This window comes from Schistocerca cancellata, chromosome 1 (genome assembly GCF_023864275.1).
Source record: "Schistocerca cancellata isolate TAMUIC-IGC-003103 chromosome 1, iqSchCanc2.1, whole genome shotgun sequence".
NCBI lineage: Eukaryota > Metazoa > Arthropoda > Insecta > Orthoptera > Acrididae > Schistocerca > Schistocerca cancellata.
Window position 1 is genome coordinate 304,303,378 of NC_064626.1, and position 25,362 is coordinate 304,328,739.

The following is a 25,362-nucleotide window of genomic DNA, read 5'->3' on the forward strand; positions in this document are numbered from 1 at the left end:
AGCTTGCTGCGCATCCTCGTCTGGTAGATATCGCGTTCAAGACCTTCTACAAGTGACTGAAGGCACGATAATCGCATGGGCAGAGATCAGGACTGTAGATGAGGATGACGCCTACTTGAGTTGGCGTAACTTCTGCGTTACAACATTTGCGATAAGGGGACGTGCGTTATGACGAAGCAGCAGCACCCCTTATTGCAGTTTTCCCGGATGTTTCGCATTATACGCACACAGAGTTCGTCGGGCGTTGCGCAGTACCGTTCCCGTTTGGTGGAGAAAGCAGTTTCCTTGAAATAAATAAGCAATCGGCCCCGGAAATCAATGAGCAGGGTGAGCATCACCTTTCCAGCAGATGGCTGGCTCTTGAACTTCTTGCGACGCGCTGGATGACACCACGCATTCTTCATTCTCCGATCGATGTCTACCGGTGCTTGTCCTTCGCAGCCAAGAAAAGAATAGCAGCACGTTGGTCCTGTTTGGACGTATTTGTTGATAACGTCGCCTCAGTTTCTGTGTCCTCAATCACTGCATGCACATCGGAAACAGACGATTATCACATTAATCCCTTGCCTGCATGTCGATCCTTATACAGTATATCCGCATTGGATTCGTGCTGTGTTGCGTATACGCTGCAGCAATGCCCTTAAACGGAAAATTTTTGCTCGTCCTTTATACAACTAAACAAAATACAAGTTTACACACACACGCACATTATATAAATTAATTACGAAGACAATCTGCATTCAGGTAACATTTCTCCAAAATTAAGGCGTAGAGCAACAACAAATCTTGTCCTGATTATGAAAAACGGAAGAGAGGGCACTAACACATACGCCAGACTGCTTGGTCTTGGCCACATTAGCTCTTTCTGTCCTCAGATGTGAAGCATCATGACTTAAGTGATAACTTAGCTCTACCGATGCCAGTTCTTATTCGCTTAAGGGGCTTCCAAAAACCACAGCCCTCCTTACAACCTGCCGGAAGAGTTCAGGCGGGCCCATACCGCCTTAGTGCTTAGATTTCCACAATGAAAGTCTTGCCGTATCCAGAGGTACTTCCATAGGCTTTGCTGTGAGGGGAAAAATTTCTTGATATCAGCCTAGGTTGAGACTGTTGATGTCCAAACAGTGGGTGAGCTTCAACATTCTCAATGTTCAGTCGTTCTTGATGAGCAGCGACTTCTCGACGAGTAATTGGAGGTGTAACGTCAGTAAGCCAGTTTGTCGTCTGATTTTAGGCATTCAGTGATTAAGCTGCAAATGTCATTTACGGTAGGATCCTCAGTCTTTGCATGGATTGACCTATACCGCACAGGGGAAGCATATTCTCCAGCAGAGTACCACAGAGACAGTGCCGTGGTTTTAAGAGCTTGTGGTTTTGCACTCCTTGTTATCTTTCTGAGGATGTTACTACTGGTACTGACTTTATGCTTGATGTTGGCTGAGAATGTTATACTGGCACTGACTTCATGCTTGATGCTGGAGAAAGGTGTGCGAAAAATGAGGGAGCGATCCAGTGTTACGCCTAAATACTTTGAGGCGAGAGAGCGTACCAAGAACGTTTCATTCCAGGAGACATGTAATTTTCTTGAAATTTCTCCACTGCTAAGGTTGAAAGCACGAAGTTGAGATGTTGATGGAATTTGTTTGTAATGTTTCTGTATTATGAGAATTGGCAGTTTTGTTTGTAATATTTACACAAAGAGCGTATTTCCTGAGTAGATGTGTAGAGTAGACTCTTTAGATTCCATTGTTTATATTGTTGTCGCGTAGTCAGTCGGCATATTTTTTTTTTCTTTTTTCTGTCAAGTGCCGGTAAAAAGTACTGCATCACCTCGGTTCCGAAAGTTCCGGAACCTGTACAGAAAATTGGAATAGAGATCAACATAAACATCATTTCCGCCCTTTTTATTGCTCATGAAAACCACACATTGCATGTTGTACCACCATACAGCGAGACCTTCAGAGGTCGTGGTCCAGATTGCTGTACACACCGGTACCTCTTCTACCCAGTAGTACGTCCTCTTGCACTGATGCATGCCTGTAATCGTCGTGGTACACTATCCACAAGTTCATCAAGACACTGTTGGTCCAGACTGTCCAACGCCTCAAAGGCGATTCGGCGTGGTTGGTGGGTCACGTCGTCCATAAACAGCCCTTTTCAATCTATCCCAGGCATGTTCGATAGGGTTCACGTCTGGAGAACATGCTGCACACTAGTCGAGTGATTTCGTTATGCCGGCCGGTGTGGGCGAGCGGTTCTAGGCGCTTCAGTCTGGAACCGCGCGACCGCTGCGGTCGCAGGTTCGAATCCTGCCTCAGGCATGGATGTTTGCTATGTCCTTAGGTTTAGTTGTAGGGGATTAATGACCTCAGATGTCCAGTCCCATAATGCTCAGAGCCACTTGAACCATTTTTTGATGTTGTCATCGTGAAGGAAGTCATTCACAAGATGTGCACGATGGGGGCGCGAATTGTCGTCCATGAAAACGAATGCCTCGCCAATATGCTGCCGATATGGCCGATATGGCGGTGTACGTCGCCCCCACATAATGCCACCCCAAAACATCAGGGGACCTCCACCTTGCTGCACTCGCTGGACAGTGTGTCTAAGGCCTTCAGCCTGACCGGGTTGCCTCCAAACACGTCTCCGACGATTGTCTGGTAGAAGGCATGTGCGACACTCATCGGTGAAGAGAACGTGATGCCAATCCTGAGCAGTCCATTCGGCATGTTATTGGCCCCTCTGTACCGCGCTGCACAGTGTCGTGGTTGCAGAGATGGACCTCGCCATGGACGTCGGGAGTGAAGTTGCGCATCGTGCAGCCTATTGCGCACAGTTTGAGTCGTAACACGACGTTCTGTGGCTGTACGAAAAGCATTATTCAACATGGTTCCGTTGCGGTCAGGGTTCCTCCGAGCCATAATTCGTAGTTAGCGCTCATCCACTGCAGACGCCTGGACACTTCCCTCGTTGAGCGCCCTTCCTGCCGCAAAGTAACAATGCGGACGCAATCGAAACGCGGTATTGACTGTCTAGACATGTTTGAACTACAGACAACACGAGGTGTGTACCTCCTTCCTGGTGGAATGACTGGAACTGATCGGTTGTCGGATCCCCTCCGTCTAATAGGCACTGCTCATGCATGGTTGTTTACATCTTTGGGCGGGTTTAGTGATATCTCTGAACAGTCAAAGGGACTGTGTCCGTGATACAAAATCCACAGTCAACGTCTTTGTTCAGGAGTTCTGGGAACCGGGGTGATGCAGAACTTGTTGATGTGTGTATAGCTATACATTCGCGTGTGCTAAAAGTGCGGGAAATGGAATGTCGTGTTTAGGAAGTATTTTCGGTTTAAACGTTTTCAGTATTGCAACTTGTGTTTTGACTGTTAGAATATTGTCGGTTAGGTCCTTCATAATATGCATTATCTTAAGAAGGCATCACATCACTCTTCACCCTTTTCTTTTTAAAGTACTGTACGTAAGATAAAGTTTTTTAAAAGCTTTAATGCCTGATCTTTCTATTTTATATCCAAATCACAGTAACTTAATAACAATGATCATTGTAGACATATTCATATTTTTTCTAATTCTGTTCGTGTTAGTCGATCAGATTAATACCCAACTAAATCACAACAATTTTGAAGTTATTCCTGCTTGGACGTTCACATTCCACTTACCTATTAAAAAGTTTTTAAGTACGATTATCTGGGCACAGTGAATGCTCTAACGGCGCTTGGTTTACTAGCACTTGTGTCATATTAATAATAAAAAGATACATAATTAAAAGGAAGGAATTAAAGGATAGTGCATTTGCATTATTATTAAAAGTTCTGCGTGTACGAACTTGTGCTATTGTTCATGCACTTTACCTTGCTCGTTTCTCCTTTTTTCTGTGTCATATATATATGTCGTCTTCTGAAAGCTTCTCCTGCTTGTTAATCTTGCGAAAACATGACCGTGGACTTCCTTTTCTACATTCCAGTGGTAGATGCAGGCAGCCGACTCCAGGGAACACAAGTGCCTCTCAAGATGATATAAAACATGAAGGAAATTCATCCCAACTTGGCTTTACTTCAATAAAAATACTTAATACTGTTATTAAGGCTTCTCTTATTTAGAATCACATATAATACAAAACACCCGTAGCACGTCATACCCCGAGCCATACATTTCAACCATCCTTCTACACATGAGATAGCGAAACAAAATCATGTACAGAAAAGTGAATGATGTTTATTGTTCATTGGTCAGCGCGTTCATAATGAATGTCTTTTCCGACGCGTATGGTCGGTCATTGATTCTGTTGTTATCGCTGTTTGGTTTTTTAATAAATATTAACTTTACCATATCCAGGGTCTTTCACCATGTTCCTACACATACTGCAACTAGCGAGATTTACTTATGTAAGATCAGAAAAAGGGTGATTTCTTCCAGTTCCTCTTGTTGCAGGTGATCGTAAGCAATGTAGGCATACTCTGCGAGAAGAGCTACATTTCCGTTGTTGCACAGGAAAGTTCGGACTTTGTTTAGTGCGTTTAGGGAACAGCGAGTGTTTATTCATTTTGCACAAATTGAGATTGACTTAAGCTGCAGTACATTTATCAATAACAGCTGTTAGGCCAAACGTAATATCGTATTTAGAGCACTGTGTTTAAAAAAAATGTCATAATGTTTTTCATTCATAGTAATGGATAGATACGCTTCATACTCAGTTATTTTTACGGTCACGATGCAAGAAACTTGCACAGCTACGTTTGCAAACACTAGTTGGTTATAATACAATTAAAGGATTATGTACTAGAAATTCAAATATAAGTATTACGCCTGAAGTTAATATAATTACACATCAACCAAGTTCACAGAAGCTGTATAAAATGTACACAAGTGTACACATTGGAAGTCCAAACACGGAAGTTTCACATAGTCTCACACAATGGTTTCATACAGGCAGCCAGAAGTATAAAAGTTGAAGGATTTGCGTTACAAGTCTTGTACGAGGGCTGTTCGGTAAGTAAGGTCCGATCGGGCGCAAAAGGGAAACCATAGTCAAAAGCCAATGAAACTTTCCAAGGATGTGTTGGGCAGTGTCTCTAGTATGCCCGTCGATTGCATGACGTCGCTATTTTCTGTTCTAAGCGCACAGTGAGCAAGTAAAGATGGCTAGGTAAGTAGTATCTCCGGCCAAATATGAGGATCTGGTGAGAGACTTCGCTTGATGTCATGCAGCCCACATAACGTAACTGCCATGCGTTTCCTTCTTCACGACAATTCTCGACTGCGCTCTGCAGGGGAAATGAAGGTGTCCTTGTAGCGTTTTCGATCGGAAATGTTTGATCACCGCACACCAAAACTCGTAACTGGCTCCCTCTGCGTTTTATCTCCGCTCACGTAAACCGCTGGCTAGGAAGACTACATTTTGGCACGGAAAGCATAGGCGGCTGCCTTCTATGAGGAGGGTACTGGAAACTTCACGCAACGGTTCGATTCCCGACGGGGTCAGGGATTTTCTCTGCCTCATGATGACTGGGTGTTGTGTGATGTCCTTAGGTTAGTTAGGTTTAAGTAGTTCTAAGTTCTAGGGGACTGATGACCATAGATGTTAAGTCCCATAGTGCTCAGAGCCATTTGAACCATTTTTCACGCAACGCTACGACAGATGTCTCAGTCGGAGCGACGACTACGTAAAGAAGTAGCCGGCAAGTGTAGCAAACTGCTGAAATCAACATTTTTGATTTTCACAGTGGTTTCCATTTCACGACCGATCCGACCTTTCTTTCCGAATAGCGCTCGTAATACGTGTCAAGTTCGTTCAGAGTGCTATCGAGGGCAGCTTCCAACTCTTCAAAGATTTTAGAGGAGAAATTATTAGTAAACGCTATTGGTAAATTAAGTAACGCGTAACTGGTGTCTCGTGTCGTGCAGTAGGCCACGGGTCTACCGTTACGGGCTGCTTAGCGATGGCCGGCTCAGCTAGTGAGTTTTGCGGGGAAACGTATCGAGACTGACGGCAGTTGCGTAGCGTTCATTAATGTCAATTAACGGCGCGGCGGAGGTGAGGTACGGCGCGGCTGGCGGTCGCGCTCTCTCTCCGTTTCTTGTGGGCGGCGCACCGGTCAGCAGCCCATTCTCAGCTTCCGTCGCCGGCCTCCGTGGACCCTGGACTCCTCTGCCGGAGGTCGCTGGCTCGATGACAGCATCCGTTACAGTGCTTGCCTAAATGTGGAGTTATATGTCGAGTGTCCTTCAGACGTGTTGTATGAACTGAAAACACGGAAATCTAACGTAATATGTAGGCACACGAATGAATACAGGGGAAAAGTAAATAAAGTGTTTTTGGGCTTTATGTTCAGATGCCTAAAGCAGAGGGTCCGTTCCCAGAGAAGGATGTCAGGCAGATGAGATTACTTGTTGCAAGAAGAGCTTTCTGCAACTGCAAACACTTAGAAAAACTGTAATTTTCTCCTTAGGTCGATTTACTTTATCTTACTAACTAACCCTATCCATTACGGTAACTGCAGATTTCTGTTACTGCTTATTAAATGAAATCTAAAACAGATGGCTGCGATCAGTCACTTACGAACTATTTCTTCATTCCATTCATACTGAGCATTTTCTGTATTGGCAGAAATGTGCCACCCATTTTTTTTCTATCAGGTTACCTCAGCGACTGTTATGTGACTTATAAATCAGAGAGTGCAGCAATCAATAGTCCTTTTTTAGATTTTGTTACGCAAATCCAGATTTCGGCTAGTAGCTGCCATTCTCAATGCACTATTTTCTATTATCAATGCATGTAAGTCCCTGTTGTTCTCCCGCGTCCGGCCATTCTGATTTAGGTTTTCCGTCGTCTTTCTAAATCGCTCCAGGCAAATGCCGGGATGGTTCCTTTGAAAGGGCCGACTTCCTTCCCCATCCTTGCCTAATCCGCTGAGACCGATGACCTCACTGACTGGTCTCCTTCCCCAAACAACCCTCCCCCCCCCCCTCCTGTTGTTCGGGCGTCAGTCACTGTTCCTTGAGTATTCACAGAACTGTGACTGAAGCCCAAACAACACGGGCTTACATACATTGAGAATAGAAAATAGTGCATTGAGAATGGCTAGCTACTAGCCGAAATCTGGATTTGCGTAATAAAATCTAAAAAAGGACGACTGATTGCTGGACTGTATAATTTATAAATTATTTCTATCCTTATACAGTTGGAGCAAAGTTTTCAGAAAGAGCCTTTTTGTTTAATCTTATACCAAGGACGGTTACTGTAATTAAGTTTACAATTCCGAAATGTGAGCATTGTTCTAATTATTTGGCACGGTAGCAATAAATTAAGCTCATCCATTATGGCTGCTGAAGTTGTCGTGATTGAATAGTAAATTAAATATTGTTACAGATAGCTGCGAAATACTTCATAAGTGGTGGTCGCTGCTTTCTACAGGGGTCCCAAAAAACATATAAAAAGTATAGTGACAGGAACATGGGCTCTAAAATGCATATCTTAAGAGCTATGAGTACTCATTCACCTTCGATATTACGAAACATACCTCTTCTACTGCGACTACTTAGCTTTCCACCTTCTGAGAGGCTGTAGTAAGGACCAAACCAGAAAAACATGTCCAGAAAACATAAGGTCTGAAATGTGTACTTTAAGAGCTACGAGCATTTCTTCATCTCCGCAAGTGTGAAACACGTCCCTTTGATTGAAAAAGTGCTCATAGGTCTTAAGGTCTGCATTTTAGAGCCCTTTTTTACTAGACATTTTTTCTTCTTTTGTTGTAAGGAATCTGCTCCTAAAGCTTGTCGGTGTTTTTGACACCCTGCGTATTTCACTTTACATTTGTCCATTGAGCAGAGTCTAACTCTCGAGTGTTACTACGGTAGGTCTATCCAGTGACACGGCCTATTTCTTAAAATATTGGACTCGCATCAGTGAAGCATCCCTACAGCCATTTATCGGTTAGGGAAACAGCGTATGGTTCCTTTGAAACTCTCGGTTCCCTTCTCCACCCTTGCCCTGCCTAAGCTAGTGTTCCATATCGAATGACCTCATCGATGACCGTATATTAAAAGCTAATCTTCCTTCCAAAGATAAGTAGGTGCACAATTTATGGAGAGATGAGTAATATACGGTATGTACGAGAAGCAAGAGCGAAAAATAAGGAGGGAGGACCAAGAAAGAAGTATTTTTGCCCCTACTGTTCAATCTAAACATTGAAGAGATGATAAGGGAAATAAAGGATTGTTCAAGAGTGGGATATCACTGATAAGATGCACTGATGACACTACTATCCTTAGTCAGTGAGAGAAGTATTACAGGACCTGTAGTGCAGGATGAACAGTCTATTAAGCTCGCGGAGTAAACCGAAGAAAGACGAAGGTAATTAGGGGTAGCGGAAATGAAAGTTGCGATAAAGTTCTCATTAAAATTGGGATCCTCGAAGAAGTGAAGAAATTCTACCTATGATGCAATATAACTGATGACAGACGAAGAAATGAGGATATAACAAGCGGACTGGTACAAGCAAAGAGGGCGTATCTGCCAAAAGAAGTCAATTCGTATCAAACATTGACCGTTATTTGAAGAAGAAATTTCTGAGAATGTGCGTCTGTCACAAAGTATTGTGTGGTAGTGAAACATGGACTGTGGAAGGACCGGAACAGAAGAGAATCGAAGTGCCTGAGATGTGTGTTACACAGGAATGTTGAAAATCGGGTGAACTGATAAGTTAAGACATGAGGAGGTTCCCCAAACAATTTGTGTGGGAAATCAGGTATGGAATATCCTGACTAGAGGAGGGGAAAAGATGATGGGAAATATATTAAGAAATTAGGAAAAAAGTTTCATTGGTACTGGAGGAACACATAGAGGATAAAAACTGTAGAGACCAACGTAGATTGCAATACATCGAATGGATCGAATGAATAATTGAGGATGTTGGGTGGCAGGGCTATTCTGTGATGGGGAGGTTGGTGCAGTAGAGAAAAGCCGCAGTGATCCGCATGAAGCTAGTTGGGAGACTGACGAAAAAGAAAGGAAAGGATGTTTCGTTTACTGCGTTCCTTTCTAGGGGCTCCTTAGTCTATTTCATTCTGTAGAATCCTTATTTCTGCACGATATTTATAGTAAAAGTGAAACACAAAACAACGCCTTTGAAATTACATTGTTTCAAGTAGTGAAGCGTTGGGGACTTTCAGGGGTACGCATTCTCAGCTACGTACACTACGGACCATTAAAATTGCTACACCAAGAAGAAATGCAGATGATAAACGGGTATTCATTGGACAACTATATTATACTAGAACTGACATGTGATTACATTTTCACGCAGTTTGGGTGCATAGATCCGGGGAAATCAATACTCAGAAAAACTACCTCTGGCCGTAATAACGGCCTTAATACGCCTGGGCATTGAGTCAAACAGAGCTTGGATGGCGTGTACAGGCACAGCTGCCCATGCTGCTTCAACACGATACCACAGTTCATCAAGAGTAGTGACTGGCGTATTGTGACGAGCCAGTTGCTCGGCCACCGTTGACCAGACGTTTTCAATTGGTGATAGATCTGGAGAATGTGCTGGCCAGTACAGCAGTCGAACATTTTCTGTATCCAGAAAGGCCCGTACAGGACTTGCAACATGCAGTCGTGCATTATCCTGCTGAATGTAGGGTTTCGCAGGGATCGAATGAAAGGTAGGGCCACGGGTCGTAACACATCTGAAATGTAACGTCAACTGCTCAAAGTGCCGTAAATGCGAACAAGAGGTGACCGAGACGTGTAACCAATGGCAGCCCATACCATCACGCCGGGTGATACGCCAGTATGGCGATGACGAACACACCTTCCAATGTGCATTGACCGCGATGACGCCAAACACGGATGCGACCATCGTGATGCTGTAAACAGAACCTGGATTCATCCGAAAAAATGACGTTTTGCCATTCGTGCACCCAGGTTCGTCGTCGAGTACATCATCGCAAGCGCTCCTGTCTGTGATGCAGCGTCAAGGGTAACCGCAGCCATGGTCTCCGAGCTGATAGTCCATACTGCTGCAAACGTCGTCGAACTGTTCGTGCAGATGGCTGTTGTCTTGCAAACGTCCCCATCTGTTGACTCAGGGATCGGGACGTGGCTGCACGATCTCGACTGTTAGTGATACGAGGCCGTTGGGATCCAGCACGGCGTTCCGTATTACCCTCCTGAACCCACCGAATCCATTTTCTGCTAACACTCATTGGATCTCGACCAACGCGCGCAGCAATGTTGCGATACGATAAACCGCAATCGCGATAGGCTACGCATTACTCCTCCTTACACGAGGCATCACAACAACGTTTCACCAGGCAACGCCGGTCAACTGCTGTTTGTGTATGAGAAATCGGTTGGAAACTTTCCTTGTGTCAGCACGTTGTAGGTGTCGCCGCCGGCGCCAACCTTGTGTGAATATCACAGCATCTTCTTCCTTTAGGTTAAATTTCGCGTCTGTAGCACATCATCTTCGTGATGTAGCAATTTTAATGGCCAGTAGTGTATTTACTAGAAAAATTTGTACCAAGTAGCCTGAAACGAATGTTAAGAGACAATACGGCGACGGATGTAGACCATGCCGCTTATGAAAGACTAGATATATTTTTCTATTTCTGCGTCAATACAGTCACGAGGCAGACGTCTTGTAACATCATGCGAAGGGTAGGGTTGACGCATAAATTGGTAGTAGTTAACTTATTACTAGTTCTTAGAAGAAACAAGTGCAGAACGACGCACGCTTCTGAGCATAGACCGACGTCGTAAGTATACACTATGTTGCTGCTTTAACGAGTAAAGCCAAAATCGTAAAAAGAAACGATTCACCTAGATAGCTGTGTGATGGACCACCAATAAAGGCAGATAAATTTCAATAATGGGACTCCAGCACGCACAGCACTTCCGCTGGCGCCGGCGGTGCGTGGGCGGGGTGTAGCGCCTGCAGCGGCGGCCACCCGCCCGGCAGCCAGAGCTCATTCACGTCTGTCGCCGCATTCCGGCTTTCCCACGCCGCCGGCCGGCCCGCACACTGGTTCAAGGCGAAGGCGAAGCAAGCAGGAGGGAAACCGACAGCCGCGCACCTCGGCTCGCAGGGCCCGTTGACCCGGCCTCCACGTAAAACCGACCCTGGCTCAGCCCGAACCTGCCACGCAGCTCGCCGCCACAGGTCAGCCACTTGACTTCGGGCTTGTTCACATACCCAAAATACCATTGTTGCGTTTATCTTTCCGTGTTTGCCAACAGTGGAGCTCACAATTGTGTAGCGTCATACAGTTCTTGGCTATTAACAGTATTCGTAGCCACTTTCTGCTACACGATCAATAGAGAATTTTTGGGCTTAAACGAATGGAATAACTGGTAGAAGCCGACCTCGGGGAAGATCAGTTTTGATTCCGTAGAAATATTGGAACCCGTGAGGCAATACTGACCTTACGACTTATCTTAGAAGGAAGATTGAGGAAGGCAAACCTGCGTTTCTAGCATTTGTAGACTTAGAGGAATGTTTTGACAATGTTGACTGGAATACTCTCTTTCAAATTCTAACAGTGACAGGGATAAAATACAGGGAGCGAAAGGCTATTTACAATTTGTACAGAAACCAGATGGCAGTTATAAGAGTCGAGGGGCATCAAAGGGAAGCAGTGGTTGGGAAGGGAGTGAGACAGGGTTGTACCCTCTCCCCGATGTTATTCAGTCTGTATATCGATCAAACAGTAAAGGAAACAAAAGAAACATTCGGAGTAGGTATTAAAATCCGTGGAGAAGAAATAAAAACTTTGAGGTTCGCCGATGATATTGTAATTCTGTCAGAAACAGCAAAGGACTTAGAAGAGCAGTTGAACGGAATGGACAGTGTCTTGAAGGGAGGATATAAGATTAACATCAACAAAAACAAAACGAGGATAGTGGAATGTAGTCGAATTAAATCGGGTGATGCTGCAGGAATTCGATTAGGAACTGAGACGTTTAAAGTAGTAAACGAGTTTTGCTATTTGGGGAGCAAAATAACTGATGATGGTCGAAGTAGAGAGGATATAAAATGTAGACTGGCAATGGCAAGGAAAGCATTTCTGAAGAAGAGAAATTTGTTAACATCGAGTTTAGATTTAAGTGCCAGGAAGTCGTTTCTGATAGTATTTGTGTGGATTGTAACCATGTATGGAAGTGAAACATGGACGATAAATAGTTTGGACAAGAAGAGAATAGAATCTTTCGAAATGTGGTCCTACAGAAGAATGCTGAAGATTAGATGGGTAGATCACATAACTAATGAGGAGGTATTGAATATTGGGGAGAAGATGGGTTTGTGCCACAGCTTGACAAGAAGAAGGGACCGATCGGTGGGACATGTTCTGAGGCAACAGGGAATCACAAATTTAGCATTGCAGGGCAGCGTGGAGGGTAAAAATCGTAGAGGGAGACCAAGAGATGAATACACTAAGCAGATTCAGAAGGATGTAGGATGCAGTAGTGGGAGATGAAGAAGCTTGCACAGGATAGGGTAGCATGGAGAGCTGCATCAAACCAGTCTCAGGACTGAAGACCACAACAACAACAACACAACAATATAAGTAAAGATAAACAGCTGGTCTCGTCACTAAATAAGCAGTTTTTTTTTCTTTCGTGGTCACCAGTATTTTTATTGGCTCGATGCTGTACTCCATCTCATCCACTATCGTTCTAATATTTTCACTACTAGACGCGGCATCAATATTGCCTGCCTCTACAATTTTTCCACTCAATCCCCCTTCCAGCCCCAGAATCAGCACGGGAAAGTAGTCTCAGATGGCCATGGGGAAGAAATGCAAGACGCTATATTCTCAAAAACATACGACCAAATGGAGTTGTATCTCCAGTCAGTTCAGCACACTGCAATCGTACTGTTTCCTGCTGGAGTAAAGATCTGTGCACTGAAACAACGAAAACGTTATTGTGCTGTTGAGAAATTTCATAATCAGCATGCATTTACGTTATTTTGTAGGCCTAAACGTGAAAGGTGAAAGAGGTTGCTAATGTCCTTTAACTACGTAAGTGCAGAGTTCATTTAATTAGTTTAACTTCTAAACACCTATCAAAATTTTAACGAGGTACAGTTTAAAAGTTGGCCATCACTCCCAAGCGTTTGGGAGAGATGAACACTAATTCTCGGGTATTGATGGTCAGTCGCTTTTTACGTGTATTGATCTACTAATTGGTAATGTTCAAGTCTATTACAGGAAAACACCAGAATATCTTAAAAAGCAAAGCGAGAATCGTGGAAAATATTCTTAGATAAAATTTGATACATCTAATGGAAGAAGTCAAAAATTGTTCATCAGTAAATGGTCCCTCTTCAAACTGCGGCATTAATAAGGCTCAAATATTTTGCTTCTGTGCCCCGCGATTGATTCTGGAACGTGAAATGTCCTCTAGATAGTTGCTTTCCCCAGTGGGGAGAGCTGTGACCTGTGTCAGAGACCTTAAACACTATCCAGTTGCAAGAATGTATAATACTGCCTCCAGTTATGTTATTGCTTGTATGACTTTCTGCAGATGAGTTTTGATGCGTTACCTTCTAGTCAGCTGAAAACCGTAGAAAATTCCGTACATTCTCTGCGGATCTACAACAGTGAGCTCTGTAGTATATCACGTAACCTATCGATTTCGGCGAACTTCGACGTACTAGTAGAGGGACTTTCGAAAATAATTGATCTGAAATGGTTCAAAAATGGCTCTGAGCACAATTCGACTTAACTTCTGAGGTCATCAGTCGCCTAGAACGTAGAACTAATTACACCTAACTAACCTAAGGACATCACACACATCCATGCCCGAGGCAGGATTCGAACCTGCTACCGTAGCGGTCGCTCGGCTCCAGACTGTAGCGCCTAGAACCGCACGGCCACTCCGGCCTGCTATCTGAAATGGTTTATACAGTTCGGTTTCTATTTTTCCCAAAAGTCGAGGACCTATTGCAAATCACTTGGAACTGTACGAACTTTCGAAAATAAAAATAAAAAAATACTTTCGAATAGTCTTCTATTAGCATGGCGAAGTTCGTCGAAGTCGGTGACGTACAGAGTCTAGATCCTTTGTGTAAGAAGCGCTTTGGAGGCACCTTGCTGACCTCATCGACCAATCGATTCTGGTATCCGTTTTCATTTCTCATCACTTGTCTTTTTTTTCATGTCTTCCAGGAAGAGCAACGCTGCGAAATTTATTGCCTGATTCGCTTTTGCTTTACGGGTCATGCTCTCCACTGCAGTCGACACCTCACCGCCAGCTAAGCCGTGTCTTAACACAGACTCGCACGCTTGCTGTTCTCTCGTTTAGCGAGATATTACATCATTCGCCGCTGGACTAAATTACAGGCCTACGCATTTTAACCGGCTCTGAGATTCAACAGTCGATTCTCTCTCTCTCTCTCTCTCTCTCTCTCTCTCTCTCTCTCTCTCTACACATCTAATCTCCACTGAATGACCAAATATATTCACACACTCATTCCAACTGTTAGTTCCAAAGATGCCAAACATGTAAGTAACACCATGCAAAATCTAGTTTTGATATTATTAAAAAGTTTAATTCCGAGGAAGCCTTTTCAGAACGCCCTGGGGCACTGCAGGTGGACTCCTTCCTGAAGTCTGACTATTAGTTACGACGATGTTGAAGCGCAAAATGATGGCCCACAGCACCGATGCTCTATTTCATCCCAAGGAAAGCCGGGGATTTTGGTAACCTGGTCCTGAAAATCCAGCACGTTACAGACAAGTGTATTATAATACAGAAAACGTCCGGTTCCCAGCTGGCACCATGGAAAGCTTACTGCCTTATAAACTTTTTTATAATCCTGTGTGTTTGTTTTTCCAACGACGAAAACTAATGGTCCGAGAATAAACAGGCAAAAAAGATCTCAGGAGCACGAGACCAGCCTCATCACGTTCCACTGCCGTCACTAAACATTCCGCCAAGCGTTCGCGAGAGTCCATTGACGCTTATCCAGCTGCACCGTCACGCACCGTGACTCAGCACTTCATCAAACTTTCCTCCCTTCTTCCACAGTACAATGACAACGTTGTTTGCACCTCCCTAAGCGACGCCGAGCATTCGTTTTTGTGTTCCGTGAATTCTTGCGAGCAGCACGAAAATGAAACCGTGTCCTAAGGTCGATCGTCCTGCCACTGACAGCTGTCACTGTGCTGCAACGTGGGTCCCCAGCAGGAGCTGACAACTTCTGTAACAATTTGCCCGTACAGCACATTTCAGTTAATTTCTTAGACCTTGGTTTAGTGCTTCCCTGAAACGTCCACTTAGCATTGCTAACAGTGAGCCTCCGTATATTTCTCACCCGTGATGGAAAGCCCGACCTGGAGACCCGTTCCATCACGATTTACGTATTAAATAAATTCTTTTTTATTCAGTTATGTTTACGGCATGGACTTGTAACCTTGTCCGCAGCTCGTGGTCGTGCGGTAGCGTTCTCGCTTCCCGCGCCCGGGTTCCCGGGTTCGATTCCCGGCGGGGTCAGGGATTTTCTCTGCCTCGTGATGACTGGGTGTTGTGTGATGTCCTCAGGTTAGTTAGGTTTAAGTAGTTCTAAGTTCTAGGGGACTGATGACCATAGATGTTTAGTCCCATAGTGCTCAGAGCCATTTGAACCATTTTTTGGACTTGTAACCTCCAATGTATAGCCCGACATCCCAGAGCGTGCTGAGGGGGGAGACTTCCGGCTCTATCGCAAACGCATGCCTTTTCGTCCATATTTGTTAATGTCACACATCGTACCATATAAACGCCACCCCCCCCCCCCCCCACACACACACACACACACACACACACACACACACACACACACACACACACACACAAAAGAATGCCTGAACGGTGCCCTGTTGGAAATTGGGGAGCATCATCACCTAATTCATTTTCGACGCACTCGTTCACTGCTATCACCGGCAAACAGCGAGTACTGCGATTCCTTAGTCCATGCGTCGTTTCTCCAACCGTAGTTTTTCTGCACAGAAGCAACTACTTGTACCCAGTGACGTGTGGTGAGCAGAGGTATATGCGTGGGGCAGAAGCAACTATACCTCGGTGTGAGGTGCCTGTTCTGGATAGTAAGGCTGTCCGCAATTACTGCTGTCCCCCACTTAATTGAAAGCACAGTGGCCCCTTCAATCGCTGTTACCATCAGCTAGCATCGAAGACAAAATCTGTTATCGACACTTCGTTGCCCAGGGGTTTTCCCCTAATACAGGTACTTCGTGCGTCCGGAGCTCGTGGTCGTGCGGTAGCGTTCTCGCTTCCCGCGCCCGGGTTCCCGGGTTCGATTCCCGGCGGGGTCAGGGATTTTCTCTGCCTCGTGATGACTGGGTGTTGTGTGATGTCCTTAGGTTAGTTAGGTTTAAGTAGTTCTAAGTTCTATGGGACTGATGACCATAGATGTTAAGTCCCATAGTGCTCAGAGCCAGGTACTTCGTGTTAAATCAGGTGGTCCGGCGTAGACCCGCACTCTCGTCGTGAGCGCTAGACGATTCCATCCCATTCTTCCAAAGAGGTGGCCGCCATTCCGGGCTGTCGCTTGCCGACCTGCACACAATGAGCTTTCCCGTTTCTACCTCGTTACTACAGAGCATGATACTGCAGTATTTGCAAACTGTACATGCAGGGATCGTTTCTCATGATCAGGTGCGTGTGATTGTGTAGATATAGAATGCCGCTGAATTTCTGTCAGAAGAGGCAAACGAGGAAGCAAAAATCTGATTGAAAATTCAGAGGGCTGCAATAACCCACTCACCAAATAGAATAAAGGAGGAAGTGAGCAAAACTTACTGTCACAACGACCCCTTATCAGATAGAGGGCCCGCACAACAGACAAACAAGGTGGGCTACCGACCTCCCTTCAAGAGCTCATATCAAAACATCGCCAGTGAATGTAAGCATCAACAGACTTTCCATAAACACGGCGCACTACTTTGTGAAAAACGATGTGACAGAGATCCACCAATTGGAACTAATGTGAGTAGTGTAGCACTCCGCAGTGTGGGTGTTATAAGCACGCCAGCAGAGTCAGACCGGCAGTGTGTACCTACAGCTAGGACGGCTCCAGCCAGTACCTAGCCCATTAGACATCCGCCGTAGTCTTCTGCATAAATTTGTATCTTGCTGGGCGCAACGCCACCTCGTATTGTGTAGCGTATTATTTTGGTTGTTATTACCTCTTTTCATTGTCTTGTAACTTTTGACTGGCGTTTGCCACCACAAGAATTACTGTGTTTCTTGTTGTTCTTGAGTTTGGAAATTACTGCAAGCCAAGAAGGCGTTTTAGTTAAATAAAGCGTGTTCAAACTTGACTGTAGTTCTTTCCTGCCGACCGCAGGACACTACAGTTACAAATATTTCCCAATGCTTCAATACTTTGAACTGATGCAAAACAAGAACAACATTTTATTTTCTGATTATATGCAGAACAAGTGATCAGGGGACGACCCATAATTTTAAAGTGACACGTGTTCTTTACTTTACCTTTTTAATATCATGGTGAGCAAAGTTGTCTGCTACATTACATTTTTCCCCTTTTTGTATTATGAGATTACCTTCTAGCCATACATGGTCAATCATGTTTTGCTTTAGTTGATCCATTGCTTATACAACCACTTCTTTCTCGATAGTCTAGTACAAAACTGCAGACCTTGAATGCTTACACCGTCCAGCTAAAGAGTTCCAAGACATTTTATTTCTGGCGTATCAGCTAAACCAGCGCAATTGTTATTGTCAGAATTCGAACTAACAACTGATATGCATTCACCAGTTAGTTGTGACCAGGCATTCTTACGTAGTGAACGTGCAACCATAGTGTGTCAACGTTATTCTGTCACAAATTGCAGTGGAACAACACTCGTTAGTCAAATGTTTAAAACAGTCTCCAGAATGTTTCGAAGAAGAGAAAAATGTGTGCAAAGTTTCTCTCTCTCACACACACACCTTGACTCCTGAACAAAAACAACGTGTAGAAGCCTGCCGCAGCTTGACTGGGATGCCAAATACAGACAATTATTTCCCGGGAAAAATCATCATGAGTGAGAAGTCTTATCATACTAAAGTACTGCAATACCAAAAAGTGCATAAAAATTCACATGGAGCGTCAACACTTTAACGGCATAACTGCCATTCAAGCCCATGTGACACACTAGTTGAAAAACATCCGACAGAAGAATTATTCAGGGACTGTCACACTGATGCATGAACGTCGTGTGTGTTGTACGCAGAGTAGAACACCTGTAGCACTAAAACCACCATCTTAAGTTTTTTCTATTTTTTACTGATTAACTTTTTAGACTGATGGGGGTGGTGCATATTTGTTGAATTATTGTTCGTACTGACATCTATTAATATGATCGTTCCAAGACTAGCCAGTCCGTAACTTACAAGCCATGCGATAGGTAAATTCGTGTGTAGGCTTCCGCTGTGAAACTGCACGTCCCCCACCGTGCACATCGCGACGACGGAGCCCCCACCCCCGCGGCTGTAGTCCTCTCTCTTAGGGCGCATTCTGCGCATTTATTGGCCAACTTATCTCATGTTAACTGCACATGAAAAGCCCAGCACTTGCGCGACACCGATGTTGGAGTACTCTACCCATTGGGACCGCGATCAAATACGCTGACATTGCGCATGCCCTGCCCACTCTACCCTGCAATGTCTGCTACAAGACCAGTAGAAGACCAGACAACATTTCAGTCGCAGGCTCTTCCATTCGCTCTAATGACATGAGCGATCTTTTTCAAACACTACAGTTATCTCTAAATCAATTTCCGACCGCTGTAAATAAGCAGTTTCCAAGGATGTGTACACTGGTAGGATGGACCAGTCAGGATTTAAAGTGAGGCATTTCGCAAAAGGGTAATCGTCCACGCTTGACTTTCAGATCAAACGAACAAAATTACGCCTACCGCAGGACTTATCATCACGTCACGTCCGTTACAGAAAGATAATTTCCACAGTTTTTAGCGTTAACTGTTGAAGGAACTATAACCAGACCAGGAAAGGATGTAATGACAGAGTACTCACCACATCCGACTCCAGGGCGTCTCCCTTTTCCGCGAGATGTGGCCCACTCTTAAATCTGTAAGAAAAAGAATACTATAATTAAAATAACAACAGACGAGAAAATGACAACAGTAATAACCAGAATGCTTCGTTGACTGCAAATGCTAACCTTAGAAGGTGGCAGCGTTTGCTTACTGCACAGTAATTGTTTACTACTGATGGTGAGCATCAGGTACCATTGGTTACTAACGCTAGAGACAGTTCATAACACTTATCTTAGGGTCATATTACAATAATAATGTGAAATTTAAGTTTCTGGCGGCGTATAAAATGTGCAGACATCTTTTGGTAATGCAGCCGTATAACATCTCCGTCAACAGCAAGTATTCAGACAGGTCATTTAAAAATATTTTACACCAAGTGTAGTATCACCAATAAAACAGTAAGCTTACACAACTTTTAGGATTTGCAGTTTGTGCAGTAGTGGTAATCTGTATAAAGGCAGGGTTCTTACGAAAGTGATATACAATGCAACGAATTTATTGTGAAGTAGTAGATACATATACACTCCTGGAAATGGAAAAAAGAACACATTGACACCGGTGTGTCAGACCCACCATACTTGCTCCGGACACTGCGAGAGGGCTGTACAAGCAATGATCACACGCACGGCACAGCGGACACACCAGGAACCGCGGTGTTGGCCGTCGAATGGCGCTAGCTGCGCACCATTTGTGCACCGCCGCCGTCAGTGTCAGCCAGTTTGCCGTGGCATACGGAGCTCCATCGCAGTCTTTAACACTGGTAGCATGCCGCGACAGCGTGGACGTGAACCGTATGTGCAGTTGACGGACTTTGAGCGAGGGCGTATAGTGGGCATGCGGGAGGCCGGGTGGACGTACCGCCGAATTGCTCAACACGTGGGGCGTGAGGTCTTCACAGTACATCGATGTTGTCGCCAGTGGTCGGCGGAAGGTGCACGTGCCCGTCGACCTGGGACCGGACCGCAGCGACGCACGGATGCACGCCAAGACCGTAGGATCCTACGAAGTGCCGTAGGGGACCGCACCGCCGCTTCCCAACAAATTAGGGACACTGTTGCTCCTGGGGTATCGGCGAGGACCATTCGCAACCGTCTCCATGAAGCTGGGCTACGGTCCCGCACACCGTTAGGCCGTCTTCCGCTCACGCCCCAACATCGTGCAGCCCGCCTCCAGTGGTGTCGCGACAGGCGTGAATGGAGGGACGAATGGAGACGTGTCGTCTTCAGCGATGAGAGTCGCTTCTGCCTTGGTGCCAATGATGGTCGTATGCGTGTTTGGCGCCGTGCAGGTGAGCGCCACAATCAGGACTGCATACGACCGAGGCACACAGGGCCAACACCCGGCATCATGGTGTGGGGAGCGATCTCCTACACTGGCCGTACACCACTGGTGATCGTCGAGGGGACACTGAATAGTGCACGGTACATCCAAACCGTCATCGAACCCATCGTTCTACCATTCTTAGACCGGCAAGGGAACTTGCTGTTCCAACAGGACAATGCACGTCCGCATGTATCCCGTGCCACCCAATGTGCTCTAGAAGGTGTAAGTCAACTACCCTGGCCAGCAAGATCTCCGGATCTGTCCCCCATTGAGCATGTTTGGGACTGGATGAAGCGTCGTCTCACGCGGTCTGCACGTCCAGCACGAACGCTGGTCCAACTGAGGCGCCAGGTGGAAATGGCATGGCAAGCCGTTCCACAGGACTACATCCAGCATCTCTACGATCGTCTCCATGGGAGAATAGCAGCCTGCATTGCTGCGAAAGGTGGATATACACTGTACTAGTGCCGACATTGTGCATGCTTTGTTGCCTGTGTCTATGTGCCTATGGTTCTGTCAGTGTGATCATGTGATGTATCTGACCCCAGGAATGTGTCAATAAAGTTTCCCCTTCCTGGGACAATGAATTCACGGTGTTCTTATTTCAATTTCCAGGAGTGTAGAACAGAAACAATCACGACGGAATTACACAGTTTCCTTCATAACGCGAATAGCGAGCTAAGGCGTTTGCATTTCGTGGATGGAAACGGCTATAAAGGAACTCATTGTCCTGTTGTGTTATTGTGCTATTAGTACTTTATTCAGTCTCTGTTCTTTCTAATTACCTCAAAAATTCTCCTCCGAATTGATTTTATTAGCATTTCTCTTATCGCTCTTTTCAACTCACATACGGCCTCAAATTTCCTTCCATTGCGGTAAAGACGCCTTGCAATTATTCCCTAAAGGTTTTCCACGTGGTTTAAATCAAGCTACGTGCAGGCCAGGGCAAGACATCGATATCTTTATCTTCAAACCACTTTTTTGTTGTGCAAAAATCTGCACAGGTACATTTTTGCATTACCTTCTTGAAACATTAGTCTTTCGTCCCCTAGGTCCTCAGACATTCTAATCCATTGTGTCTCTGACATCTCAGTGTAAATACTAAACCAATGCGCGATTTACCTTTAGTACAAATGCTGCCAAAATCATAACACTTCTATCGCAATTACTGCGCATTCTTACTTGCTGCTCTGTTCTCAAATCATGCCGATCAAACTGAAATCCATCCAGACTATCCAAATTAAGCCACTTCTCATCACTGAAGGTCACTTTATCCAGTTCTCATGTCCGTGACATATATTTTTCAGGAAACACCAATGTAGCCTGTTTATGTTCGGGTATAAGGGCAGGCTTCTGTAGTCGTTTTTTTGAATGTAAGATGCTTTCATTTGAGAAAATTTGTCGTACACGTCTGGCAGTTGCTTGCAACTGTAAATCCGCAACAAATTGAGAAGAATAACTGTTTGTGGCCCTTGCTTTGTTCAAAAGTAAACGTTTCGATGTATCACGTAGTTTTCTACTTTGGCAATATTTTCCGTTTTGACCATATCACTGGCCGAATGTAACGAAATTATGTCACTGCACTTGAAAGGTTCAACGTCTTGGCGATCTGATGATTAGAGAGTCCCATTTTTTTCTACGCACCGATTTTTACTTTCTCATTACTTGATAACTGTATTCCGCGTGGCCAAATCAAAGTCTTGGTTTATGAACACAATATGCACTGTAACTAATGGTTTACATTTCCTGTATGCAGGAAAGGTACGTGGGAACACACTAATACCCCACAAAGCCGATTGCCTTTATACCGAGCTCCACCCTCTACCAGCTGAATTATTGATGTCTTGTTATATACTGTACAACTGACATCAAATGCGATACCATTTGATTGCATACTGGATATCATACTACTGCATGTACACTGTACGCAACTATTCCAACCGATAATGTTAATTTTCCTACAAATCTGCATGTCTTTACATTGATTTCCACTACTGTAGCACATAGAAACTGATTACCATTGCAAGTACTTTAATTTCAAAATATGGGAATTTTAATTTCCTGGCCGTGCAGTACCACTACATTAAGTATTTTAATATTTAAACTTTCTCTTCCTTGAATTTCATCAACACTTTCTCCACGTAAGTTTTCTTTTTATAACAATGTTCGTACTATCTTTTCTTCATTTGTGGACTGCCGCACACTGAATGTGACAAATGGCTGAAACTACAAGCATCTAATACTAGGTAAATGGAATCGTGGGCTACAAATGTAAAATATCAACGAATAACCTTTATTTCCTTTGACACGACTATGTGTAATTCAATTAAATAGCCTGCATTTTTGCTCAGACAGGCCACTGCAAATATGTCTTTAATAAGTAAAGATACGGAGATGCAGTTCAAAAAATGGTTCAAATGGCTCTGAGCAGTATGGTACTCAACTTCTGAGGTCATTAGTCCCCTGGAACTTAGAACTAGTTAAACCTAACTAACCTAAGGACATCACACACATCCATGACCGAGGCAGGATTCGAACCTGCGACCGTAGCGGTCTCGCGGTTCCAGACTGCAGCGCCTAGAACCGCACGGCCACTTCGGCCGGCAGATGCAGTTCTTTCTGAGTAACGGAGTATAACGGAGCAAATTTTCTGACGTACTCAAACAGTTGTTATCGCTTAGATCTATCGTATCACGAAACCAGCATTTCTTTACAAGTGACTACATACGTTTTTCTATGGTATTTGAAGAGTCTTCAAAGAGGACTCCAACGACATAACATAATTTGAAATTGATCAAATAGTAACAAGATATCAATGCTGGATCCATTATCCCGCCATCAGGAGAAAAGGGCTAGTGATGGAAGACTATTGTCTAAACGTATAAATTAGTGACCAATATAAAAATGCGACAGGTGTACCTCCCACCAAATACAACGAATTATAATGTAGATGTGTTCTGTTCCTAAAAGACGCTAGTTTAACGTCAGAAATGAGACAGTTGCTTCGTTGGTTTGAGAAGAGGAGAGTATCGGCCTGGGTAGTATGATGTGTAAACCGACACCCCCGGGATAACAAGGCCGTCCAGCAGTGTTAGTGACGTCACACTAAGCGGCCCATAGCCGGCGCAGCAGTCCACGGACACCTCCGTACAGACGCGCCTGATGCTAACGACCTTCTGTCCGTCATACAGAAAGGAGCGAACTATAATTCGAACCAAAGACCAAATCATATATATTCTTGTAAACAGCATAAAGGTTCATAACGAAATACCGATTACATATACAGGCAGGAATAAGTTTAATCGATTGAAGAACTTTGCCACTATTTTATAATTGTCAGAACACTATTTAGCTTTAAAACTCGCATACAGGTGGTGACAAATGCCAACTGACAGCAGGACTTAACATTTTCAAGCTATTACACTGAAAGTAAATTATCTTAAACACTGTCATATATAGCAAAACCCTCACAACTTTCGTTTACAATAAGGTAACAAGAGTTCGCTTTATCTCATAAAACACATGACTATTGTGAATTTACTCATATGTTCATGGTGACAGCTCTTTTCAAGAATTTTTACAAGTGTATCCCCAGTAATAAAGAACGGAAACAAAAGATAGATATCAAATATTTCTCTTTAACATAGACATCACTGATCACAAGATTCTGTCTTGCACTGTGATACTAAGGGACTGCTCTTTCCTTTAAGAAAAGCCTGAAAATTTGAAGTTCACTCTGCTACTGAAGATACACTTCTTGAAACAATATTAAAAATGTTATGAAAGGTAAGGAAATGAAAAAAAAACAACTGCATTACATGTACGAATGTGAGCAAAAGGCTGAGGTTCTCTTTACTTACCATTTTCAATCTCTCTACAGTTTATTTCCTTTTCCACGTAGAAATCACCAACTGCAAGTCTCATTATTGCTGTCTGTTACTAACAAAGTGCTTTTCTATTTAGAAAACCTGTCAATTTGATGTTCATTCTGGTACTGAAGATAAACACGTTTCAGAGGAGTTCTAGAACCTATTCCTGCCCGTATATGTAATCGGTATTTCGTTATGAACCTCTATGCTGTTTACAAGAGTATGTATAATTTGGTTCGAATTATAGTTCGCTCCTTTCTGTATGACGGACAGAAGATCGTTAGCATCAGGCGCGTCTGTACGGAGGTGTCCGTTGACTGCTGCGGCGGCTATGGGCCGCTTAGTGTGACGTCACTAACACTGCTGGACGGCCTTGTTATCCCGGGGGTGTCGTGTAAACCCCGAGGGCAACAGCTACAGCGGGCTGAGAGAATCGGCAGCAAATGCTGCGGCTTCCCGGCACACTGTTTCACGTGTTTGCGCATCGCACTCGCTATCTTGAGGCGCTTATGAGGGACAACAAATCGCCGATGGTGCCACCGCTAATGAGGGAATGAGCTGGAAGTAGACGTGAGTGAGTGGTTAGAGGTGGGAGAATGGGGAGCCATACACAGCGGCCTCGTCGCCTCGCGCCAAATTACCGGCCGGCGCGGGAACGCAAGCCACTTCTTCGGAGTGTTTCGGCAACGCTCGGCCTGTGTCGGCGAGCAACCGCCAAGTAAGGCAAACCTTCGTTGTCTCTCTAGTGCAGATATCTCAAAACGTCTCACTTGCTGTGCTTGTAGAGGAGAGAGCAAGGAAAAGGCAGAGTCTACGGCAGAACAAACGTGAGGACCTCTTTGTCCCCTATCGGGCGAGGAATCGTCACACAGCCACTTCTTTGTGCTCTCCTGGGTCTTTCCCTTTAAAAGGGAGCGTCTAGTGACCATGAACAAAACTAATATGATATCTTACCACAGCGCTATTTGATGAATACAAATGAAATAAAAAAATATATACAATTATTTTTGGTTAAAAGCAAATTAAGTCTGAATCTTGGAGACAACAATAATGCTAAAACTGGGAATTCGTGAGGCAGACTT